The sequence below is a fragment of the Eurosta solidaginis genome, chromosome 5 (genome assembly GCF_040869045.1).
Source record: "Eurosta solidaginis isolate ZX-2024a chromosome 5, ASM4086904v1, whole genome shotgun sequence".
NCBI lineage: Eukaryota > Metazoa > Arthropoda > Insecta > Diptera > Tephritidae > Eurosta > Eurosta solidaginis.
The window spans coordinates 45152147-45175712 of NC_090323.1; the positions used below are offsets into that span (position 1 = coordinate 45152147).

General features: G+C 39.3%; 1 protein-coding gene across 7 annotated transcripts in view; it reads left to right on the top strand.

Moving 5' to 3' along the window:
• M6 (neuronal membrane glycoprotein M6) overlaps nucleotides 1-23566 on the top strand; it is a 666904-nt gene that overhangs the window by 239540 nt on the left and 403798 nt on the right. The window contains exon 1 of one of the 7 annotated variants that reach the window (XM_067756552.1): nucleotides 11353-11662. The exons of the other annotated variants lie outside the window; for them this stretch is intronic. The gene's annotated coding sequence lies outside the window, so the exon portion shown is untranslated. Of the gene's footprint in view, nucleotides 1-11352; nucleotides 11663-23566 lie in introns of those variants that run through there. 7 annotated transcript variants of the gene reach the window in all.

The window sequence follows — 23566 nt, forward strand, 5'->3', positions numbered from 1 at the left end:
AAATCCAAAACAATTAATAGAATGGTTTTAATAATAATATAATTATTTTTATTTATAACTTCAGTTCAGTTTTTTTTATATAGGCAAATATTCCAGCTTCAAAATTCTTTTTTATTATCCCTTCTAGCTGCAACCATTTTCGTAATAATGGATTTTAAAACAAATGTTTCTAAAATGTCCCACAGTACTTCCCTACGCAAAAAAACAAAAAATTAGGAAGAAAAAAACTTCTAAAATATTTTCTCTTGTACAGTAAACTAAAAATGTAAAGTGTCTATTGAATGAAAGCAAAGTGGCAACAGTAAAAGCAAAAAAAAACAAAAATTAAAAAAAAAAATTGCCTGAATACTTTCAACACCACTTACATACTTTTTGGGGCGTTTAACTTTATGAAAATAGTTTTCTTCCTGTTACTTTTTCTTTTGCTCAAGTGACTTTTACGTGCAGAACTTCTCTCCAATCGTTTCAGCAAAGACAACCCAATTCAAAGAACATTTAAAAGCTGCAAGCGCAACGAGCCCATGATGCGCTGCTGTCAAAGCTATCAAGCGTAGTCAACTGTGGTATCTCATGTGAAAGCAAACATCCAACAAGATAGGCAGAAGACAAAAACAAACAGACGGACAAAGAACAAATCGTATAAAGGGTGTAAGCACCTACACACGAATTTCAGTAAAAGTAAGGACTAAAGGCCCGTGATTACGGGATACCGTACTACCTTTTAGAGTGCTAAAGTAACCATTTCAGATAGCTTCCATATAAGACGAGACTTACAACTGCGTTAGTTAAGTAAGCTTGAAATTGAGGCCTTTCGACATAGAGAGCTTTTCAAATGGCGCTATGCGAAGTTTTTAAGTCCGGAAGCTGAATATCTTTAAATGAAAGGCAAAACTTTAGATATCAGTTCTTCCAGCAGGATTCGCCTTCAAGACAGTGGCTACCCCTGAAACTACTTCCAAAACGGTACAGAAATTTAAATAGCTCGGGCGCCATTTCAGAGTTGGGTTTTGTTAAAGACTGTGGTAGCACACACTAGAATTTAGTAGAGTCAGTACTTTCCTCACCAATGAATGGACTGTTGCTATTCAGTGTAAAGGTGGTTTACTCCGAAATTTGTTGTGTAAAATCTACCGATAAAACTCGATAATGCCAAGAGGCAAGCCGGTGTCTTGGTAACTTGATTCTTCTACCAAATTCCTTCCCGATGAACGTCGGTATTTGAGCTAAACCAACGTAGCTCCGGGGAATGTGCAGCGCACCGCCCTAGTGCAATGTAGTTACTTAGAAAACATTTTCTCGCAACTGTCTCTGATTTTAAGGATGTTGGAAACTTTTGAAACATATAAACTCAAGTGGATGAATATGACCGATCGTTAAACGTCCTCTAGCATGTCAATAGTGTAGCTTACTTCAACTACCCTCCAACACACCAGTGCTCCGTAGGTGATCATCGGTAGGATAACCATTTATACCAATGCAGTGGCTACTGCCGTAAGTGCTGCGCTCAAGCCGGAACCGTTTGGTCTCTTTAATTCTATGCACCGCATTTAGCCTCCTGTTCAACTTTAGCCTCTGAAGTACTCCTAAATATTTTGCACTATCAGAAGGACCGAATAGTGGAGTTGTACCGCCGGTATACTCTCAGCCATTTAACCTGCTGAGGGTTTTAAAACTGAATTTGGATGATATAAAGGTAGTTTCACATTAACAGCTGAGCTGATTGTTAACATATGCGTCTGATACTGTAGTTGTAGCCAGGATTATATTGTAACTCATGATTACACTCGAAGACTATATGGTCTTATTTTCCCAAATAAGATGGAATGATCATTCCCCAAACTTGTACGGTGTTTTCTCAGCAATGTTACAAAAAACCCTCTTGCTAGTGATACCATGCTCGTAACCCATGTTTTCGTAAATAAAAGAGAAACCAAGTTGGCCTTCGTTTCAGAAGGGATCATGAAAAGCTCAAGGACTTTGAGCCCATTAACTTTCATTGTTTATTTTAGAAACTTTATAAATACTGCTAGATGTCTATGTTCTTGGTAGGTTGGTGCTTGTCTCAAGACCTGTTCAATGAAAAGCGCAGTCTCCTACATAGGGAAGGCAAGAGCAAACGTTTAGCGCTAGCTGCATAGACGTTGTCTTCAATAATGTTCGACTGGAAGCAGTTGATACTAGCCCCGAATAGTCTTGGTATTGTATATTACATTGTGTACTCGAGAGGCAAGCTTCGTGCAGGGGGGTTCCACATCCTGTCCTGTGCTGGCACTCTGAAATCGCCTCTTAGAAGGCATACTCAATGAACTTAATAGTAATCGAGTTGAAGTGGTGGCCTTATTGGATGACGGAATAGTACTAGTATCTGCTATATGTACCGACGTCAGCAGCGAGACCATGCAAGGATCACTAAGGATACTGTATGAATGGGTGTAGTCTACGCGAATTAGCATGAACGCCAAGCTGACAGGACTCTTCAAGATATTCAAAAAGTATTTTCGCTAGGAACCACAACTACACGCATTACTTTACGGAATTCTCGGTTTATATGTACTTCGTAATCCAATTAGAAACTTGTGAGTGACAAGTTAAGTTTTGGTCTACCTGTGAAAACTTGATAAAGTCATCCCGAAATCATCGGTATCGCTCATCGTCTTAAACATTGGTATCTCTAGTCAATATAATTCCTTTTACTATGAAGAAATCTAGGCATTTTACTCAGTTTTGCACATAACGTAATTTACGTCTGTCTCATTTAAATTCACCTGCCGATACCCTATTGTGAGTGGCATATTTTCAGGTACCTTTAAGGTGGCAATACACGAGCCAATGTGCATTCGCTTGGTCATAAGACAGCTGAGGAGTGTTGGCATGTGCAAAAAGACTTTTAGTATACAAAGTTTCGTTTGGGTTTCACACAAGATACCAAGGCAGGTGCGCAGCGTGTGCCACCCAACCGCACTCCATAATGGCCCATTGTTGGAATTTGCATTCACCTACGTTTATGTATTTTTCTCTACTATTTATTGTACAATATTTTATTTAACTTTTATTATTTAATTTTATTGTGAAGTTTTTGTTGGTATATTTGTTTGAAGAAATGGAATACTACGGCCGTAGTGTGAATGTACTTGGCATATGTAGGAGAGGCTGGAATTGTATGAAAGGTTCTTGAACGTGGAGATATGTCTTCCCCAACGTGAATGACACTTTAAATGCCTAAATGATTTCAAATGCCTGCAATTGAAAACTTTTGCAAAAGGACGGCTTTTTAACTCTTTTTTGGAAAGAATGTTGAGGTCTTTCATTTATTTGTTGTTGTAACACAACAAAATACTTTTCAAAAATATCTTAGAGTACTAATTGGACTGCATTAGCTGTGTCACTACTCAGCCGAAAGAAGGGAGTATGACCGATCTTTAAATTTTCCCTATTACGTCATTAGTGTAGCTTACCTCAACTGCCCTCCTACACACCAGTGCTCGGTAGGTGATTATCGGCAGGATAACTATTTACACTAATGCAGTGACTACTACGCACGTTCTGCGCTCAAGCCGGAACCTTTTGGTCTCTTTTATTCTACGCACCGCATTTAGCCTCCTTTTCGACTTTGGTCTCTGAAGTACTCCTGGTTATTTTGCACTATCAGAAGCACTTACAAAAGCTTATCTCCAGTCGCTATAGAGCCTTACCATCTTGATTCATTTGTTATTTCTTTTTGGTATGAAGCTATTGTGGAATGGTTTATGGAAGGAGTTCCCTGCAACTACATTGAAGGGCTTATTTGCTCAACACCTTGCCAACTCGATTCTCCAAAAGGAAGTACTTTTATTTAATCGCAGTGAAAGAATTTCGCATTGGGTTTCTGTATTCTTGAAAATTTGTTGCTCAGAATCCATGATTTGCAATAAAGACGGATACATGCAAAGCCGCGGAGTAGGCATAAAGGAGCTTAAGAAACCCTAGCTTCCTGTGGAAACTCTCTAAGTCTGAGTCGTTACATTACAGGTCGAAAAACAACACTGAATATTGTAATAAATTCTGGGAAATTCCTGATAATTATACACCTTACTTTCGAATCGCTGAACTATCAGTAATGCAAAATGGTCTTTATTAAGACTACTTTGCGAGCATTACTTCAAAATAACAATTATACTTCACTAATGGCATGTTTAAATCAAATTGATTATTATTCTTCAGCTTGCGCTGCTTTTATACTCTCTGTTGCCTGGTTTACATATTTCTCCTAAGGTCTAGACTTTTCACGTACATGCCTTCTGGAACAGTTCTATCTCATACATGCTTATTTAGCTATATGCGTGTGTATGTATGAGTAACAACTCCAGTTAGCTGATAATGTGTATGTGAAATAATCTATTTGCTTCAAGCTGTTGGTTATGTGTGTGTGTGGCTGCTTGATTTAATGTGTACGTGTACATAAGTGTGGCTGCTTGCTTTGTTGTTGTTGCGCATTTATTTAGTAGCAGCATAGTGATGTATAAAACTGCTAATATTCGCTACAATATGGTACAACGCCGAAACCGGTTTGTCTCAAAACCGAAAATGGCAAAGGATGGTCAAGAATTGTTTCTATATTTCATTTCCCTAAGCGAGATTAGGGGTTCCTCAATTGTCGAGTTTAATCAAAATTGGCACACAATGGGCTTCCACAATGTCTCGTGTTAAGGAATAGCTCTCTCAGTTAAATACACTCCCAACCAAAGGTAACACAAGATCACTAACATAGTTTTTACTCCATGAGTGCCAGTAGAAATATAGCTAGCTAGGGTTTTTTAGTTCATGGGCTCTTAACTTAATGACTATATCTGACTATTTGTGGTGGACTAAAGTAAACGAAATGCAATGCTCTAGCAACTCCTCGAGTTTCTTGGGAAAAGACGAGGTGTGATGATTTAAAACATTCGTTGTGGCCATAACTAATAAATCGCCAGAAAAAAAGCCGGCTGGCTCACTTTCTGGAAGAAGTTGGAGTCTGAGCTATCAAGCCATTTTTTGTGACTAGCTTAATCGACTAATTAAACGGTCATTTCGGAATTGAAAATTTTATCAAAGCTGAAGGCAGAATACTGCTTCATTAGCAATCCAAGGTTTGATACAAGAGACTGTGATCTTTAAGATACATTTTTTTAAAGCGCTATAGGCAACGCATTCGTTGAATCATATATTCCATACGTAACTAGTTTTCAATAAACCACTTATGTTTCGATAAACACTTAAGTCGGCGCGAAAGAACAGGCTTCCTTACCTTCACCAGACTGTCCGAAACGTGCGCGCATCGGAGTCATTCTGGAAAATGGAAGACGAGTCGTATTCCTTGCCATCTGTATAGATTTTGCACATGGATTTACTTGCTACATTCTGTCGTCGAAGCATTGTTATAAGACAAATACACGTGATTTTCACTGCAGCTGTTTTCCTCCTTCAAAACTGAGCCGATATAATCTTCAGACCTTACAATCATTTCGGCTGCTTCACGGAAAATTCAAAGCCCTAACCCCTTGGTGGTCATAGTGAGCTGTCCTCCTCTTTCCTGACCATGCCATCAACATTACATTCTTCTTCTTCTTCTTGTAGCAATAAACACACTCCTCGAACTTTTTGGAGAGTATTATCGTCGATAATGGTTCTAGCCCTCAGGAACAATTTGACATGACCGCTCCCAACCTCTTTGGCCTGTATGCTTTAGTCACATTTTGCGACAGGCATGCCTACCGAGGAAATATTCTAAGCCCTTTAACCCACTGAGTCTTATTGCATTATCTTCAATATTTCATTATCATACCTGTCCTGAAGTGTGGCTCGGAATCGTTATACCTGCCCTGTTGTCACGTGAAGATCAGATGGCGCTTGGAGTGTTCGAGAAAAAAGTTCTCTGGAGGTATAATGATGAGCGACATGAGCTTTATGCAGATATGAAGACAGTGCCGGCCAGAAAAGTATTTCTATCGGCACCCGTATTTGAAAGCATAGGAAGGGGGAGACCTTCACCCAGCTGTGAGAGGCAGGTGGAGGAAGGCTTGATCTCATGCCGTGCTCCCAATTTGCCAAAGTTGTCGCAAAACGGATAGGGCTTGAATTTTTACGAAACGGCCAAAAGCGTCAATAAAAAGTCAAAGCTCGCAGAGCTTAGCATTAAACACCCTTCGATACATGCGTACTACAACGCGAACAGGACCATACATTTTTCGGAGAAATATTCTCTCGAACAATTCAAGGCCAATTCGATCTTCTTTCGACGCTGTACATGATTCAGCGCCATACACCAGCGGATGTGTGGTGAGAGACTTACAGAGCGTGGTTTTTACTCGTCCAGAGATGACTTCCCTTTTTAATTGCGTACTCAGCCCAAAGTAGCAGTTGCGCTTGATTTTGATTCTTATTTGATATTTCTATCAATCTGTTGTATTTACATATATATGGACTCGTTCGAAGTCCCCAAAACTCTTTTCCATAAAACTGCAACCTACAACAGTAAAGAGAGAAGACCTGTCTTCTTATGTCCCCAGAACACCACATACACAATGACGCGAGAAGGGTGAGAAACGAAAAGCTGAACAAACAGTTTCTGCTGAATACCTAGAAACCTGGGCATCCCAACAGACATCTGATTGAAGAAGCCACACCTTCCCAAATACGGCGCTTGAGAACACAGCCGTATGAAGTAAAACAACACAAAAAGGTCCTGAGTTATATCCGCAAACAAGCGTCGTACCTCTATGCCAGGAATTGCCAGGTGAATCCAGTTCTTAAAGAAAAATACCCAGAACTCGCAGAAGAGGAACGCACTCTCTGGAGGCGCACGTCACTCTAGCTCAACTTCTATCTCTTATCCATCTAGAATCAACCCCGAAATACATAATGTATGTTCTGCTTCAATGTGTCCACATGAGACCAACCATTTCTTCAATTGCAATGTGGATCCAATGTCTCTAACTCCCCTTTCACTGTGGTCCACCCTTGTTGAAACTGCAAGTTTCTTTGGACTCTTGTTAGAGGATATGGATGACAATTTGTGATCGGCCTATTGGATGGGGCAAAGCACTACTCCAACAACAACAACAACAACAACAACAAGAGAAAAGACATCATGAAATATATCAGCTTAAATCCACTTCTACAATTCATTTCTTGCCCCATTCGAGATCTTAATGACTTTTCTATAATTTCAGTACCACAATTGAACTCCAACTCGACACCTACGAATTGAACTCCAACAATTCTTCAATTGTTTTTAATTTCTCAAAAGATAAATTAACAATCGGACGCTTAACCTAAGGTCATGATATGGTATTGTCTAAATTAATCAATTAACTTAACACAATAATGACCAGCTGAGATGAGTAAGCAAATAAAAATAAATGTAAGGCGCGATAACCTGCGAAGAGATCTAAGGCCGAGCTTTTCTTCAAATTTGCCTCGTGCTCCTCTTGAGTTTCCCTACAAATTGGCCGGACGGGACCTCCACGTTTTAAGCCGACTCCGAACGGCATCTGCAAGCCAGATGAGTTTTCACTGAGAGCTTTTCATGGCAGAAATACACCCGGAGCGCTTGCCAAACACGGCCGAGGGGCGACTCCTATTAAAAAATTTTCTTCTAATTGAAAAACCTTATTTCTAAAAATTTGATGTTGCTTTGCCCGGGGTGCGAACCCAGGGCATACGGTGTGGTAGGCGGAGCACGCTACCATCACACCACGGTGGCCGCCAGATGAGTATGCAAAGTTCCAATGTAAAATGATGCTGATAAATACATATGTAGTACGACAAGAAAAAATTGTATAGTAACAAACTCATGCGCTTTAAACAAAGCCCAAGAAACCAGTTTCAAGAAAATGATCGTAACCGTCATTTCAAAAACAAAACCTGTATTTGTTGTTGATCAGCTGCTTAAATATTCTGTACTATGTTGCTCTAAATGGGCTCCGGCGACTAACAACGAGATTGCCGGAGTTTTTGTATGTGGGCGTGTCGGGTGGTTGACGGTTGCTCCGCGACTATCGAATAAAAAGCCATAAATCAACATTTACATTGAGAAACCGTAGCGTTCGGACGTGAATACGTCGTCATCGGATGGTGATTTTTTATTACTTGCAACTAACTTCAGCAGTTTTATTAAATAAAAAGAAAAGGAAAAAGAGTGATAAAAAGAAACGATTACAACATGCTTCCAGCTTTACATTCCATAATGCTGGTGAACATTGATAATTTTCAATAAATTTTAATATGAATTGCTGTTCTTCCGCGCACTTGTTCATTTTGAATGTCGACACATACTAAATACAACACTGCTGTTTTGTCAATCACACTCTGCGAGGATCAAATAAGCAACCGTCAAATGAAAAACTCAAACATTTTTTATTTTCATCAACGTGTAGCCGACAACAAATACGTGTGTCACGAAGCCACCCGACTGCACTAACACGCACAAAATTCAGTCAATCTCGTTGTTAGTCGCCGGAGCCCTAAAGATTGTAAACTTCAGAATTTCCTTGGTTGCTCTCTTGCTGTTGTTGTTCAATGAGTTTGGGAAGTAAACGCTCTCTTTAGTGAGTAGGAGCTCTTTGCTACTCAACGTTTTTTAGTGATGGCACATATTTGTTGTAATTGTGTCAGAGGCGTTTCAAACCCCGGTCGTAGTTGTCAACTGAAAACCTTCGAGGTACTGTTGACCGCAGCACAGAGTTCAAAGAATTTGATCGAAATTTACGTGTTGGGAAAAATTTCAGATCAAGTTATCTGTGGTATTCCACAAACCCTGGAAATAGATGCTTTCTGTTTATAAATGTTCTTGTGAGAGCGAGCTTGAATAGTTGTTTAAAATTTGAGACAAGAGCTATAGCTTTTATCATCCGCTATGTCAAGGTTGTACAGACAAATCTTATCTTAGTCCACTCTACTAAATCATTTTTTATCATTGTTGAACTTATCAGGCGCCAATTTCTTAGCCTATCTGAGTTAGATAGAGTTTCCATATTATCCGAGCAGACCATGCTTCCCAACTCCACCTATATATCTTACATTACTTAGGTCATTTACTACCGTAGTTCATGATCTTCGCTAATTTGTTATATATGTACATCGAACCCTCTACTAGTTTTGATGGCGAAGTAGATAAAAATAAATGCAAAGGAAGAAAGCGGTAGCACATCCTGCTGGCATTTGGGTGGTGATCCATATACTCATTTGCTTTCTGGAAAATATTATACTTAAAGCGGAAGATTTAAAAAATTAAGAGGTGAGTCGTGGACAGTATATAAGATCCATATACTCATTTGCTTTCTGGAAAAAATTATACTTAAAGCGGAAGATTTAAAAAATTAAGAGGCGAGTCGTGGACATTATATAAGAGTCCGCAGTGTGCGCGAAGATGAGTTTAAGCTGAGCTCGGCTTCCAAAGGGAATACAATTTAGCTTAGTTGGGTACAGTAGTAATTTAGTAATCAAGGCTTCTTGCTAATGAAACTAAGAACTATGGATCACAGGAAGATCCGAAAAGATAGTCGCTTGTGAGAGAGCAAAGAAGGTTAAGAATACATCAACATATCTAAGAAAGCTAGTCCTTAAATAAGCTATACCTTTAGGACCCTCTATAAAATAAAAAGGCATTTAAAAAACTGTGCACTTTCAATAAACAATGAACAGTTCCATTTCATCCTACTCTTTGATTTGAAAAAAATTGTTCACCAAAGGTAATAGGCGCAATAACAGTAACCTTCATGAAACTTTCGAGTTAAAATTACCAAAAACCGATTGATAGGTTAGGTTAGCTTGAAGTGGCTGCCCGAGGACACACTTAGGTCAGTGATATAAGTTCCGTTGTCATACCACAAAAATACACCAGTACCTTTTCTCTTCGAACCCTTTTGCGGATCTGATGAAAGCTGCTAAATCCTTGACGTCATGCGCCGCAACCTGCCTCAGATTATCGAGAAATGGAGCACCCAGAATACCGTTTCCACACCGTTTCCTCTTCCTCATCCTCTTTACAACTCCTGCAGCATCGACGGTAAGGCGCTCCTAACCTTTCTGCATGCCTACCTATAAGGCAATGTCCAGTTAGTGCCCCCACGAGTGTGGAAATTGTATCCCTACTTAGGTTGTATTCCAGGTTTCCTTCGATGTCCGACACCCCGGTGTATGTTGCCATCTTTAATCGGCTTGACGGTGGATGTGTTTTTTTAGAATTAGGTTGCATGTGGCCAGGGGCATACCTAAGCATTCTTGTCCGGGAAGAATCTGCCTGGTTGTACCTTGCCTAGCGAGTTGATCTGCAATGCAGTTTCCCTCGATGTCCCTATGTCCAGGGGCCCATGTGAGGTGTACACGGTTCTGTTGGGTCTTTTATTGAAGACATCGGTGACAGTTTAGTGTTAGTTCAGAATTGAACGGGTAGGAGCTAAGAGATTTTATGGCAGTCTGGCTGTCGCTGAAAATAAAGATTTATTTGCCGGCATTGTGTATCCCTATCCTAACTGCCGCTTCCATGATGGCTGAAACTTCTGCCTGTAATACGCTGCAGTGGTCGGGTAGTCTGAAGGAGAGCTGGGTGTCAAGATCCCTTGAATATACTCCACCTCCAACTCTACCGTTTAGCTTAGAGCCGTCCGTGTATATGGAAATACTGCCGCCAACACTGGCACCTATCCGACTCTGTCCAGTCATCTCCACTGGGAATGTTTATCTTAAAGTTGGTTTCCGCAACTGCGGTGCAAGTCAATTAATTATTCCCTATGTGTGCGCCCTTGGCGCGACTTGTTTTTGACTGGAGGGGCTCACTACAGACGTTTACAAACAAATTTGTTGGAGCGTTAATTAGTTGCTTTCCAATTAATGTACTATTTAGGTAGCTGATAAAGTCAACACACACACTTTATCTCTGAATAAACAATACGTCATTGAAAAATGTTGTTAGAATGAAGAGAACATAAGAGCAAGATAGAGTGCACGTACTAGAGTAGAGTGAAGAGGGTCAGTTAACTTGAAGGTAACCGGATGTAATTGCACTCACAATACACCAACAAGAGTACACAAGTTTATACTGGTAGCCATGGCGGAACGATACAAGGTGGCCGCATCGAACAGCTGATTATAACCTTCTTTTATTTGATTAGATACATCAACTTCCGGCGCAGTACGATTTTGACATTTGTCCATCGAATTTACAAAAACAAAGTACATGGAATTCTTATTTATGTATGTAGGTATGTCACCATGCTGCCACCTTGTATCGTTCCGTCATGCTGGTAGCGATTTAAGCGTTGAGAATAAACTTTATTCTTTATTCAATAAAGGGACATTGCTTGTTGTTGGAAAAATCAAATGAGTAAAAAAGTTAAATAAAAATAATTGTTTAAAAAGAAAGCATTATCAACAACAACAAGCCGGTTATTTAGTTTCGCTTCGGTACACGCAATGAGTGTGCTGTGATGTTGTTGTTGAATGTTGAATCAGTTTGAAAGTGAAGTGCAAACGGAACGAAAGCAACAAATTGCTGTTGTCGCGCAATTGGCAGTGGCATTCGTTGTTGGTTGGTCGGTTGATAAAAACAAATTGTTGTTATTTTATATTGTGTGGTGTGCTTGTCAAACAATGTTGCTTATTTGTACGAAAAGGAATAAAAAAATAACAACATAATGCATTTGTATGTTTATTCAGTTTGTTAAATAATTATTTGCGTTTTTTTTTCAATTTGCGATTAGCTTAAAGTGTGCACAGAAACACACACACACACGCACAAAGTACATGTGCAGCATCGCTACGGTTTGCACAGTTTTATGTTTGCAATGTCAAGAAATAAGTGCAAAGTGTAAAATTTTATTTTTTTAATCTAGATTTTTATACTCAGTTGAGCAGAGCTCACAGAGTATATTAAGTTTGATTGGATAACGGTTTTTTGTACATATATAAAGGAATCGAGATAGATATAGACTTCCATATATCAAAATAATCAGGATCGAAAAAAAATTTGATTGGACCATGTCCGTCCGTCCGTCCGTCCGTCCGTTAACACGATAACTTGAGTAAATTTAGAGGTATCTTGATGAAATTTGGTATGTAGGTTCCTGAGCACTCATCTCAGATCGCTATTTAAAATGAACGATATCGGACTATAACCACGCCCACTTTTTCGATATCGAAAATTTCGAAAAACCGAAAAAGTGCGATAATTCATTACAAAATACAGATAAAGCGACGAAACTTGGTAGATGGGTTGACGCTATCACGCAGAATAGAAAACTAGTAAGATTTTGGACAATGGGCGTGGCACCGCCCACTTTTACAAGAAGGTAATTTAAAAGTTTTGCAAGCTGTAATTTGGCAGCCGTTGAAGATATCATGATGGAATTTGGCAGGAACGTTACTACTATTACTATATATGTGCTAAATAAAAATTAGCAAAATTGGATGAAGAACACGCCCACTTTAAAAAAAAAAATTTTTTTTAATTCAAATTTTAACAAAAAATTTAATATCTTTACTGTATATAAGTAAATTAAGTCAAAATTCAACTCCAGTAATGATATGATGCAACAAATTACAAAAATAAAAGAAAATTTCAAAATGGGCGTGGCTCCGCCCATTTTCATTTAGTTTGTCTAGAATACTTTTATTGCCATAATTCGAACAAAAATTTAACAATCCTTCTCAAATTTAGTAGGAGCATAGATTCTATGACGGTAACTGTTCTCTGTGAAAATGGGCGAAATCGGTGGAAGCCACGCCCAGTTTTTATACACAGTCCACCGTCTGTCCTTCCGCTCGGCCGTTAACACAATAACTTGAGCAAAATCCGATATATCTTTACTAAACTAAGCCCACTTACTTACCTGAACTCACTTTATCTTGGTATAAAAAGTTGCCGAAATCCGACCATAACCACGCCCACTTTATCGATATCGAAAATTACGAAAAATGAAAAAAATGCCATAATTCTATACCAAATACGAAAAAAGGGATGAAACATGGTAACTGGATTGGTTTATTGACGCAAAATATAACTTTGGAAAAAACTTTGTAAAATGGGTGTGACACCTACCATATTAAGTAGAAGAAAATGAAAAAGTTCTACAAGGCGAAATCAACAGCCCTTGGAATCTTGGCAGGAATACTGTTAGTGGTATTGCATATATAAATAAATTAGCAGTACCCGACAGATGATTTTCTGGATCACCTGGTCCACATTTTGGTCGATATCGCGAGACCGCCTTCACATATACATCTAAGGGCCACTCGCTTTTAAAACCGTCATTAATACCTTTAATTTGATATCCATATCGTACAAACACATACTAAAGTCACCCCTGTCCCACCCTAATGGCGATATCTCGAAAAGGCGTCCACCTATAGACCTAATGCCCACTCCCTCTTAAAATGCTCAGTAACACCTTTCGTTTGATGCCCATATCGTACAAACATTCTAGAGTCACCCCTGGCCCACCCTAATGGCGATATCTCGAAAAGGCGTCCACCTATAGACCTAATGCCTACTCCCTCTTAAAATGCTCAGTAACACCTTTCGTTTGATACCCATATCGTACAACCATTCTAGAGTCACACCTGGCCCACCCTAATAGCGATATCGCGAAAAGGCGTCCACCTATAGACCTAATTCCCACTCCCTCTTAAAATGCTCAGTAACACCTTTCGTTTGATACCCATATCGTACAAACATTATAGAGTCACCCTTGGTCCACCTTTATGGCGATATCTCGAAAAGGCGTCCATCTATAGACCTAATGCCCACTCCCTCTTAAAATGCTCAGTAACACCTTTCGTTTGATACCCATATCGTACAAACATTCTAGAGTCACCCCTGGCCCACCCTAATGGCGATATCTCGAAAAGGCGTCCACCTATAGACCTAATGCCCACTCCCTCTTAAAATGCTCAGTAACACCTTTCGTTTGATACCCATATCGTACAAACATTCTAGAGTCACCCCTGGCCCACCCTAATGGCGATATCTCGAAAGGGCGTCCACCTATAGACCTAATGACCACTCCCTCTTAAAATGCTCAGTAACACCTTTCGTTTGATACCCATATCGTACAAACATTGTAGAGTCACCCCTGGCCCACCCTAATGGCGATATCTCGAAAGGGCGTCCACCTATAGACCCAGTGCCCACTCCCTCTTAAAATGCTTAGTAACACCGTTCGTTTGATGCCCATATCGTACAAACACATTCTAGAGTCACCCCTGGCCCACCCTAATGACGATATCTCGAAAAGGCGTCCACCTATAGACCTCATGCCCACTCCCTCTTAAAATGCTCAGTAACACCTTTCGTTTGATACCCATATCGTACACACATTCTAGAGTCAGCCTTGGTCCACCTTTATGGCGATATCTCGAAAAGGCGTCCACCTATAGAACTAAGGATTACTCCCTTTTAAAATACTTATTGCCATCTTTCATTTGATACCCATATCATACAAACACATTCTAGAGTCACCCCTGGCCCACCCTAATGGCGACATTTCGAAAAGGCGTCCACCTATAGACCTGATGGCCACTCCCTCTTAAAATGCTCAGTAACACTTTTCGTTTGATACCCATATCGTACAAACATTCTAGAGTCACCCCTGTCCCACCCTAATGGCGATATCTCGAAAAGGCGTCCCCACCCTAATGGCGACATTTCGAAAAGGCGTCCACCTATAGACCTAATGCCCACTCCCTCTTAAAATGCTCAGTAACACTTTTCGTTTGATACCCATATCGTACAAACATTCTAGAGTCACCCCTGGCCCACCCTAATGGCGATATCTCTAAAAGGCGTCCACCTATAGACCTAATTCCCACTCCCTCTTAAAATGCTCAGTAACACCTTTCATTTGATTCCCATATCGTGCAAACACATTCTAGAGACACCCCTGGTCCACCTTTATGGCGATATCTCGAAACGGCGTCCACCTATGGAACTAAGGATCACTCCTTTTCAAAATACTCATTAACAGCTTTCATTTGATACCCATATCGTACAAACATATTCTAGAGTCACCCCTGGTCCACCTTTATGGCGATTTCTCGAAAAGGCGTTCACCTATAGAACTAAAGCCCATTCCCATTTAAAATATTCATTACCCCTTTCATTTGATACCCATATCGTACAAACACATTCTAGAGTCACCTCTGGTCCACCTTAATGGCGATATCTCGAAAAGGCGTCCACCGATAGACCTAAGGCCCACTCCCTTTTAAAATGCTCAGAAACACCTTTCATTTGATACCCATATCGTACAAACAAATTCTAGAGTCAGCCCTGGTCCCCTTTATGGCGATATCCCTAAATGGCGTCCATCCATAGAACTATGGCCTACTCTCTCTTAAAATACTCTTTAATACCTTCCATTTGATACACATGTCATACAACCACATTCCAGGGTTACCCTAGGTTCATTTTCCTACATGGTGATTTTCCTTATTTTGTCTCCATAGCTCTCAACTGAGTACGTAATGTTCGGTCACACTCGAACTTAGCCTTCCTTACTTGTTTTTATTTATACTTAAGCTGTTTTTCTTGCAAAAATGGCGATATCTCGAAAAGGCGTCCACCTATAGACCTAATGCCTACTCCCTCTTAAAATGCTCAGTAACACCTTTCGTTTGATACCCATATCGTACAACCATTCTAGAGTCACACCTGGCCCACCCTAATAGCGATATCGCGAAAAGGCGTCCACCTATAGACCTAATTCCCACTCCCTCTTAAAATGCTCAGTAACACCTTTCGTTTGATACCCATATCGTACAAACATTATAGAGTCACCCTTGGTCCACCTTTATGGCGATATCTCGAAAAGGCGTCCATCTATAGACCTAATGCCCACTCCCTCTTAAAATGCTCAGTAACACCTTTCGTTTGATACCCATATCGTACAAACATTCTAGAGTCACCCCTGGCCCACCCTAATGGCGATATCTCGAAAAGGCGTCCACCTATAGACCTAATGCCCACTCCCTCTTAAAATGCTCAGTAACACCTTTCGTTTGATACCCATATCGTACAAACATTCTAGAGTCACCCCTGGCCCACCCTAATGGCGATATCTCGAAAGGGCGTCCACCTATAGACCTAATGACCACTCCCTCTTAAAATGCTCAGTAACACCTTTCGTTTGATACCCATATCGTACAAACATTGTAGAGTCACCCCTGGCCCACCCTAATGGCGATATCTCGAAAGGGCGTCCACCTATAGACCCAGTGCCCACTCCCTCTTAAAATGCTTAGTAACACCGTTCGTTTGATGCCCATATCGTACAAACACATTCTAGAGTCACCCCTGGCCCACCCTAATGACGATATCTCGAAAAGGCGTCCACCTATAGACCTCATGCCCACTCCCTCTTAAAATGCTCAGTAACACCTTTCGTTTGATACCCATATCGTACACACATTCTAGAGTCAGCCTTGGTCCACCTTTATGGCGATATCTCGAAAAGGCGTCCACCTATAGAACTAAGGATTACTCCCTTTTAAAATACTTATTGCCATCTTTCATTTGATACCCATATCATACAAACACATTCTAGAGTCACCCCTGGCCCACCCTAATGGCGACATTTCGAAAAGGCGTCCACCTATAGACCTGATGGCCACTCCCTCTTAAAATGCTCAGTAACACTTTTCGTTTGATACCCATATCGTACAAACATTCTAGAGTCACCCCTGTCCCACCCTAATGGCGATATCTCGAAAAGGCGTCCCCACCCTAATGGCGACATTTCGAAAAGGCGTCCACCTATAGACCTAATGCCCACTCCCTCTTAAAATGCTCAGTAACACTTTTCGTTTGATACCCATATCGTACAAACATTCTAGAGTCACCCCTGGCCCACCCTAATGGCGATATCTCTAAAAGGCGTCCACCTATAGACCTAATTCCCACTCCCTCTTAAAATGCTCAGTAACACCTTTCATTTGATTCCCATATCGTGCAAACACATTCTAGAGACACCCCTGGTCCACCTTTATGGCGATATCTCGAAACGGCGTCCACCTATGGAACTAAGGATCACTCCTTTTCAAAATACTCATTAACAGCTTTCATTTGATACCCATATCGTACAAACATATTCTAGAGTCACCCCTGGTCCACCTTTATGGCGATTTCTCGAAAAGGCGTTCACCTATAGAACTAAAGCCCATTCCCATTTAAAATATTCATTACCCCTTTCATTTGATACCCATATCGTACAAACACATTCTAGAGTCACCTCTGGTCCACCTTAATGGCGATATCTCGAAAAGGCGTCCACCGATAGACCTAAGGCCCACTCCCTTTTAAAATGCTCAGAAACACCTTTCATTTGATACCCATATCGTACAAACAAATTCTAGAGTCAGCCCTGGTCCCCTTTATGGCGATATCCCTAAATGGCGTCCATCCATAGAACTATGGCCTACTCTCTCTTAAAATACTCTTTAATACCTTCCATTTGATACACATGTCATACAACCACATTCCAGGGTTACCCTAGGTTCATTTTCCTACATGGTGATTTTCCTTATTTTGTCTCCATAGCTCTCAACTGAGTACGTAATGTTCGGTCACACTCGAACTTAGCCTTCCTTACTTGTTTTTATTTATACTTAAGCTGTTTTTCTTGCAAAAAAAGTTGTGCAATTTGAGCGAACTTATCGACGTGTGAGCTCATCATATTTCTGTTACTAGAGACAAGCTACTGCAGTTTGTAGTAAATGCAAAAAAAAATTGTGCTAATATTTTATGCTTTGCAATGTCACATTATTGTTGTATTTAGTTGCTTAATTTTTGTTGTGTTTTTTCTATTCATACGCCGCACTTTATTGCATCATTATTAGGCGCTGTTCTGAAATGAAAAATTGTCGCACAGTGGAGCGAAGAATGTGAATATAAACCTATGTTACTTTAATTATTAAATATTAAATGATTTAATATTATATCCAGTTCTATATACTATATATCTATTTTTCTTACGCAATAATTAATTTTAATTTTATTCGTGAAATACTTGAAGTCTGAATTTCTTCAGGAGAAAGGATTGACATCTGTTTAGAATATCATTCCAGTTTCGGCTCGGAAAGTTATTTAGCTTCCATGACTAGATGGTCAGAGATGCTTAACTCCTATACACTTATAGCGCTTTTGTTTTTGTTTTGCCCTGCATCATAGGCACAGATCCAAATTTACACTTCAAATATAAAAAAAAAAATTTCAAAGCACTCCCGTATGCCCTCGCATATATATAAAATTCATATGGAAGCTTTTGATTTTCATATGTAAGTGCAAAGCAAAAGCACTTTCATATGATGAACGAGCACTTCGGTATAAAAAAACGAATTTACACTAACAAATTAACAACTAAAAATTATTCAAAAATATTATGGCAGTGAAAAAATTTGTATTCAAAATTGATGCATTAAGAAACGTAAAATTACTCCAGTGTTTAATTTCCACCAAATTACCTCAAAGTCTCGTTTAAGATATTTTTAAAATATTCTGCCACAATTTGTAGTCTAAAGTACAGGACAACTAAACATTGGACTTCCTTGTTGTGTTGTTGATTACAGTTTCACCTGGCCGAAGAGGCCAGACCCTTTTTCCTGGAATAAAATATTTATGAAACTGTTGAAGGCTTTATGTATAGTAGACTGTGTCGGTTTATTAAGCGATATCGCGCCATCGATTTTTCGATAGGTTTTGGGCTCAGGCAAAAAAGTTCCACTAGGCATACCCAAAAAAAATAATTTTCGAGCCTGCGAAACTTTTTTATTTTTTTATTTTTAAGGTTTTTTTCATGACCTACTAAAAAATGTCCATTTGATTGTAAAATTTTCATGTATACCCTGTCCGAATGTCTCCTAAAAACGTTGGCGATAACAGTTTTTTGAAAAAAAAAAAAAAAATATTATTTTTTTGGGTATGCGTAGTGGAACTTTTTTTCCTGAGCACAAATCCTATCGAAAAATCGATGGTGCGATATCGGTTAACTTTCGTCCAAACAAATCAACCCAGGTTAATGTATATGCGCAAATCTTTGACTTAGGTCAAAAACCTTGCCCATGCCCTTTATGAAGCAGTTGATACCTCCGAAAGGTTGACCAGCGTATGAACACTAGCAAAAGAAGTTAACGAACTTTTTTTGTAACCATCTTCGCCTCAGATGCACACCTGATCTCGAGGGCGATTTCCATGCTCTCCGTGTGCAAGCCCTTTTATCAGCACCTCGCGATTTCAGGTGTGATTCTATATAGTTCTTTCCGTGGTCTGCTTAGTAAGCTTCTTGTTCTATTTATTGTATCTTGTTTGATTTTTCTGGTTTCAAAGTAAAGTTTATGATAAGCAGCCAACAATGCAGCAAAAGTGATGTTGTGAAAAGGGTAAACAGTTTTCACCTCCAAACTTATTACCATCAACTGGGGAATGTCTTCCGTTGGCTAAGGAGAGACAGGTCGGTACTCGCAACTAGTATCTGTGATTGCGAGCCTGGGATGACGTATTATTGATAATCATGAGGCAGTTTCACTGCGGATATCATATGGCTCCATAGAATGCGGAAAAGGGAATATTTCGATGAGAAATGTTGAGTCTGCTCGGAAAAGAAAAGCACAGGGTAACGGAATAATGCGCAAGATGTCCAAGAGAAAATTAGGTATTCATCTAATATATGAAGCTAGAACCTATTTAAGCAGAATCTTAGACTTTGTGATAATAATAGTATATTTTGTTCAACATATTTTCAAAAATTCCACACTGTGCACCGCCAGTGCTGTCACTCCAAGAGTTGTAATTTTTGTTTGTATAAAAGCGTTTTTGTTTAGGTTATGAGGTTAATTTGAAGGTTGACCTATACAATACATACTGTTGTTTTATTAACAATAAAGACACTCCCCGAAGGCTTTGGGGAGTGTTATCGAAGTTGATGGTCCCTTGCCGGATATAGATCCGTTACGTTCCGGTAAGAAAGCACCATAAAGGTAATAGCCCGACCATCTCGGGAACGAAGAATATGTCCACATAAAACCTTCTAGGCCATCCCGCCCTCTCCCCACCTCCTAGTTCCATGAGGAATTTGGGGTCCCCAGAGCCTCGCCTGCTAAATATGTGTATGATAGACTCATATTTGTAACAGGATTCCCCTCGCGTAGGTAAGGTTTACAATAGGGTTGCGGAAGCTTTTAAGCTATAAAGCTTTGTATTGCGCTTATCAACAATACATATTCTTTTTACCTAATCGGCATCGTTAAAATTGTTCGGCGATTTGAAAATATTCTTCTCTAAAAGCGTTGTGAGAAACAGTCACCCATTTCCTCTGCGAGTGTACAGCCCTAACAGAAAATAAGACATCAGCAGGGTACAGCGGTCTTATAAATAATTAGTTCCAGGAGAAAGTGCATAAATGTTGCGCGTCGATCTCTAGAACGGTCTTTCCGGCCGCAACCAGCCAATAAGTTGGATTTTTTACGTCTTTTATTATATATCTGACGTGTCGATTGACTTTGGCTACGTAATGACTCGTAATCAAAGTCTTCTGCTACCATAAAAACATATTTTCGAGTATTCCATTCCTCTTTGAAGTAAATGAGCCATCCTTTCGAATTCAAAATTCGAACATTAAGTTATTTTTAAGGAGTTTTAAGCGAACTCTTTAAATAAACTGTTCCTCCGGAAACGAAATGGCAAAACCTTCCAATTCGGATCGTTCCATGCAAACAAAGTGAACGTCTAGAAAACTAAAAGTAGTACTAAGTAGAGCTCACCCATGGGTTGAAGTTCAACCACCACAGAGGTAACATAAAGAGATCCTAATAATTTTGATTGCTTTATTATGAGCTTATTATCGATTAAAAGTTATTATCGTCGAGTTGTCGGTTTGTTATCGGTTTGTTATCGGCTTAATGCTTAATTTTCAGAGTAGTAGTCGATAATTTTTCGATAGTAAATAATATTTTCCTACAGTAAATCGATAATTTTTGTATAACAAATCAATAACAAGGCAATAAAAAATTTGTTACAAATTGATAGCACTAAGAAGTCGATTACATTTCGATGAGTTTTTAATGGCATATCGACAACTTTTCGATAAGTAGCCCATAACAAATAGAAAAAATTTGATAGTAAACCGATAAATCGTTGATAAATTATAGAAAATAAAAAAAATTGGTTACAAATGTATAGCACTAAAAAGTCGATTATATTTTGATGACTTTCTGATGTCATATCGACAAATTTTCGATATGATAACAAGTCGAAAAAAATTCGATAGTAAACCGTTAGATCGTTGATAAAATGTAGAGAACTCATTGCCAACCCGCATTATTGATACAAAATTTATAACACCTCGATAACAAAACGATAATTCGTCGATATCAATCAATAATTCATCTATTGCAAGCATTTCCTTTCCTTACCATTGCTATTCTTTTCTTTCCTTTCCTTTCCTTTCCTTTCCTTTCCTTTTTTCTTTTCTTTTCTTTTCTTTTCCTTTCCTTTCTTTCCTTTCCTTTCCTTTCATTTCCTTTCCTTTCCTTCTTTTCCTTTTCTTTCCTTTCCTATAATTTTCTTTCCTTTCCTTTCAGTTCTGTTCCTTTCCTTTCCTTCACTGCCCTTTCCATTCCTTCGTAATACTAATACAACACTACGCCACTTTCCATGACTATGACTAAGCTTACGCATACCTTACGCTTATATTCTGGACCCTCCCCTACCATGAGCAAAGATGTTTACACATCAAAAAGCAGCGAAATAGTCGTGATGATCAGCTTCTATTGATGTTCATAACTTCTTACTTTTTCTATTGGGTGCCAAACTGACATTTTCCACGTTGCCTCCATTCGCTTTTCTACTTCTATTCTCTACTAAATTCGTCCCACCTTCTCTACCAAATTTTAGTTGGCTTGCTGTTCCAAATTATCACATTTTCCTTTATTTTTTTTTATGTGCTCCAATTTGTTTTATGTAGTTTCACACATTTTCCACACTCGTGTTCATTCAAAGTCTCGATTATTGTACTCAACCCCAAATAATTATTAGACCCAAATAACTGTTCCATATCTTATCGTCACATTACTTATCGCTCGCTACACAATCACAATCAGTAAAATTGCGTTTCGTCATCTGTTGTTGGTTTACGATCCAAATATAAAATTACTCATTCGTGTATTTTAGCTTCCAATGTTCTACACTTAAATTTAATAAAATTGTCCTACATACAAACACACATACATACTCACAAATAGTCCATAGAGGAATTCGATTTCTTGTAAAAGTTATTTGGCTACATCACATCAATTGTATTTGGGAATGCCGCTCCAATACAGTCTTCTCTTGTACCCATTCGTAGTTTATTGAGCCACTTACCGCATTTCTTGTTATGGCCCCTCGGGCTATTGGATGCATTGGAGTTCAAGTTTTACGGTAACAACTGTTGCTAAAATTTTGCTTTTGGTATGAGTACACATTAATAGAATTTGTTTTGCTATAATAATCATTCCATTTACACTGAGAGAAAATATGTCGTTTAATTCCAAGTCAGTAACACTCGATTCATATAAACATTGACGGGAAAATCAAAGAAATTTCTTCATTGGAGGTAATTGTCGTATAATAGGGAGTCCAAACATGACTTACCAGCAGAAGAAATTATATTCAGGCCTAAACTTGCAACTTGTGTTGGGCTGGTTTCTGTAGAGCGGTATTTTTATGTTGGGCGTGCTTGGGAATTACCCACATATTCGCACGAAGACGTTTTTGTGCCCATGTGAAAGCCTTCAGTAAGTGCCAGACAGCGGCACATTCGTTCCCACTAGATATATACAAAAGTTCTACGTCCCTTACCTGAATCGTTCCGTCAGTAATCCTGCACATCAACAGACGAAGTTGTGTATCGTCTCCTCTACCTCTACATCTTGACAGCTCTGCATGTTGGAAGTGCTTTCAAGTATATTTGTTTAATTTGACAATATATAATGTTCTTCCCTATCCAAACATGCCATTAGCGAGTCTGAGATCTCGCAATCATATATATTGGCCCATAAAAAGTTAATTGCCCTCGAATTGTATTACCCGAATCAGAGCTTGCTTGCCTATCTGGTCTGAAAGTTATTTCTCCTCGATATTGCTATGCCCGCAGGCCAGAAAATGAGAGACCATGAGTTGTTCATAAAGCCATTGAAGCTTGACAGTTCCGCAAAATATTAAATTTGATAAAAAAGTTTTTGGATGCACTGGCGGTCAAAAATGATAGCTATGGTAGTTGCTGTAAAAGAAATGTTCACACTTGTAGGAGTATTAACTGGGCACTGCCTTAGTGCTAGGCTCACTGGCCTATGTGTGACTCCGCGGCAGCCTCTTCAACTTAATCTGGAACCGTACTGTACTGAAGGAATCCAGCTGCTCCTTCTCAGGCCTATATACCTCGTTATGTTAGTCGCTGCGACTGCACTATTCTGACAGAATGCAGCTGCTTCTTTTGTGTCATATACTTCCACTCAGATTATGCTGCAAGAGTCAGAAAGTCGGTAAGAATACTTGATCTGCGGATTCTTGTGTAATGCC